Source organism: Centropristis striata, chromosome 18, assembly GCF_030273125.1.
Source record: "Centropristis striata isolate RG_2023a ecotype Rhode Island chromosome 18, C.striata_1.0, whole genome shotgun sequence".
Classification (NCBI taxonomy): domain Eukaryota; kingdom Metazoa; phylum Chordata; class Actinopteri; order Perciformes; family Serranidae; genus Centropristis; species Centropristis striata.
In genome coordinates this window covers 8400374-8403863 of record NC_081534.1, presented here as the reverse complement: position 1 = coordinate 8403863, position 3490 = coordinate 8400374, and the positions used below count along the sequence as shown (strand labels likewise).

The 3490-nt window shown below is 37.7% G+C and overlaps 1 non-coding gene across 1 annotated transcript; it reads right to left on the bottom strand.

The window, feature by feature from the left end:
* Nucleotides 1-3073: 3073 nt before the first annotated feature.
* Nucleotides 3074-3260, bottom strand: LOC131991731 (U2 spliceosomal RNA). The gene has a single exon (XR_009396165.1). It is a non-coding gene; the product is annotated as a U2 spliceosomal RNA (small nuclear RNA).
* Between the last annotated feature and the right edge of the window lie 230 nt (nucleotides 3261-3490).

Sequence of the window (3490 nt, the reverse complement as noted above, 5' to 3'; positions counted from 1 at the left end):
TTTAAGTAGGAAAATAAAGAGTGAAAACCAAAACATTGTGATTAAAGCGTCATATCCTTCCACTGAGGTTTGATTCCCTCCAATAAACACCTATAAACCGGGGCCATTGCTGAGCTCTCTGAGAAAATTAAAAGACAAAATTGCCTTCATAAATATTAATCTATGTAAGGTAGAGGTTGTGCCCTTCACAATTATTCATGCTCTCTGGAGCGCATTTGTCAAGAGTAAACAGTATCCTCCTGTTTACCTAATGCACAACATTCAGTAGGTGAGTGGACATAACTGATGCCTTCATATTCTATTCTTAAGGATGTAATTAAACAGTCTGCTATAGCACACATTTATCTCCTTTTCGTCCTCGCTTTCACACAAACATGCAGACAACACTTCCTCACAAACGCACTCAACAGCAGCACCTAGGTTCACTTGGAATTAAAGGTAGAGAGAGCTAATTTCACAGCATTTTGGCATGTTATTAATACTGTGCAGCCTGCAAATTTACTGTAGATGGCCTCTGCCTTAGTGGTTTTTGTTTTTTGGGGGGTAATATATTATTAGTTGCTTGCTTAAGTGTGACGGAATCATTAGTCGGCAGAAAATAAGCCAATAATACTTTTCTCTATGCCTTTATGTGATGTTATTGTCCATGAAGTATGGGCCCAACTCATCTTCTATTTTTACACTTATGTATTCCAGAGTAAGGGTGTGCAATCGGTATAAAATTTGAATATGGATTTATTTTCACAGTGGGACATGTCGGTGATTAGAAGCAACATTGATTTCAATGCATTTTTATGTTTATTGTGTAGTGTTAAATCATTTTAAAACAGCTTCTTGTACCTTGGCCCTTGTTCACACGTTCATGTGTCTTTTTTAAAAAATGGGATTTTACCCACATTGGCTTTAAAAAAAAAAAAAAAAAAGGATCATAAAAAAACAATTTACAAACACAAAAACACAATAAAAACCTGAGAGCATGCCAAGCCAACAGGCAACAGAATAACCCTAACCCTAAGGCCTTGTAGGTGAATTCAGCGAAGAAAAAGAACATGTTGGCCAATCAGAAACATAAAAAAAGCTATTACTGGAAAGCCTCTGCCAGTTGGTTCACAAAATGCCACAAAAACACAAAATCAAATTACATTTTGTAATGTACGATTACATTTTGTGAATCGTGTTTTTTCAATTTATTTTCCACAATCAGAGATTGTAACAAATTTCTTTTTGATGAAACACATCAAATAATACAAAACACAAAACATAATATTGCAGCAAAAATGACTCAATCAGATGGGAAATATTAAAACTACAATTGTGAAGCCAGCACTCTAAATTGAAAGCGTGTTAAACAGAGTGCATGATTTTACGTTGCAATAGGATCAAACTGGGTAAAAAAAAAAAGTTGGTTTTAGGGGGACATATACCATATGCATAAACGTATCCAAAAATGTCCATATGGACAACACTGCATTTGTTGATGCGTCAACAAAACACTGGACTGTAACAGAGGAGATGGCTGGTTGATTCACATTTCAATCCAACAGTTAATGTCTTTTTTTAAAGCTTGACCATGATTGCCCCAAACCGTCACCACTTGGTTATTTATCTAGCGTCTAATCTGACTTCTGTCCGGTCACAGTTTACATGCAAATGAGAAAATGGAATAACTGACATGAAAGTGATCTCTAGGTGGCGATATGTGTCATTTCAGCTGGTTAATATGGCGCCCTTCCGGTTGACCTATTATATGATAATGTCAGGCTTGGGCAAAAAAGAGGACTCAGATGCAGGAAGGCAGCGGTAATGACAGGTTTTATTTATCTGAATAGATTTCTCTAAGACAGAAATGATAAATAAACAAGCTATGAACATCTAGAAGGTCCGAAGACAAACCAAGAACACAAAACAAACACAGAACAAAAAGCGCTCCTGAAGGAGGAAAAAAATAACTACTCTGATCTTATAGGAAATACTCTATGAAAATTTAGAAACAAAACAAAATCACTCCGAAGAGGAAAAGCACACAGGCTATGAAACTATCTACTCTAATCTATGTTACAAAATTTACAAACCGAAAACGCTCCAAAAGGAGGAAAACAACACTACAAAAATTACTCTGACTTAGAAAAATAAAGAAGTTAACCAGAAAACTATGAACAAAAAATCACTCTGTTTCAGAGGAAAAACAATTCAGAAAACAAAACTTGACACACTTAATTTGATTCAATACAGGACTGTGAACAAGGCTGGAAGCATGCGACAGGACGACGAAATACTCTGGCAACGAGGACAGGGGAAGACAAAGACTATGGCTGTGTCCCAAAGTCAAGGAAGGATGCTCAAACGGCTGGATTTGAAGGATGCCACGTCATCGACATCCGCCGAAGGACTGTCCCAATGTCGAGGATGCTCCGGAGGACAGAGTCCTTCTTTTGCCCAAATCCCAAGGATGCATGTGTGTATCCTCCGTGCGCTCCGACTACCCATAAAGCATTGCGCACACCGGTCTACCGGGAGATTTAAAAATGGCGAGCGTAGAAACAGCGACGCCGGCGGCGCAATATGCATTTAAATATGTATCTACATTTAAAAATATCTATTTTCAGTTTACACTGAATGTTATCACATAACTTACAAAACGTGTGTTCACAGTCAAGCAAAAACATATGAATAAGCATATGCCAGAATATTAAGCTTAAAGATAATAAACGTCATCTTGATACATTGCCGGTTAAGTTAATTAATGCCGTCTCAGTCGCTAAAGTTATTGTTTATTAATTTATATGTGTCCGATGATGATGTACTATGTGCAACTGTGCCATTCAGAAAGTTATACATTTCTTTATTGTTTTTACAGGGACCGAAAGTCCGCTATTATCCGTTATTGTTATTTATAAATAACTGTTATTGTACTCTAGGCTACTGTAAAATAAAAAATAAAAAATCACAGAACATATTTCCATGATGAATTATGCGCCGCTGCATTCATGGCACTAAGTAGCGGCCGAATTCAGCCAGGATCAGTTAAATATTCAGGTTTAATCCACTTTATGGTTTTTACTTGATAAATCATGGAGATTCAACCTTAAAGCATCTTCTTCCATTTTCACAAATATGTGTCAGAGTGCTAATGCCAGAGACACATTCATGTCGTGAACTGATTTTGAAATTGCGGCGCTGAATTTATTTATTTATTTTTTATTAAACTGATAAGAACAGATACTACACTTGATCTTAGCCAAAGGGCCGAGAGCGGCGCTGAAGTTAAGCAGGACGTCCAATTACACAATGACGCACAGCTGCACACTCCGAAGGCTGTCCCATTTGTGCATTACACCAGTCAAAGGAAGGACTCTTGCCTTGCCTTCGGAGGACCCGACTCTGAAGGAAGGATCCTACCAAGGAAGGATCCTTGACATTGGGACACAGCTTATATACACACGGGGAGGGGAACACAGGTGGAAACAATCAGGAATCAGGGAAGACACCA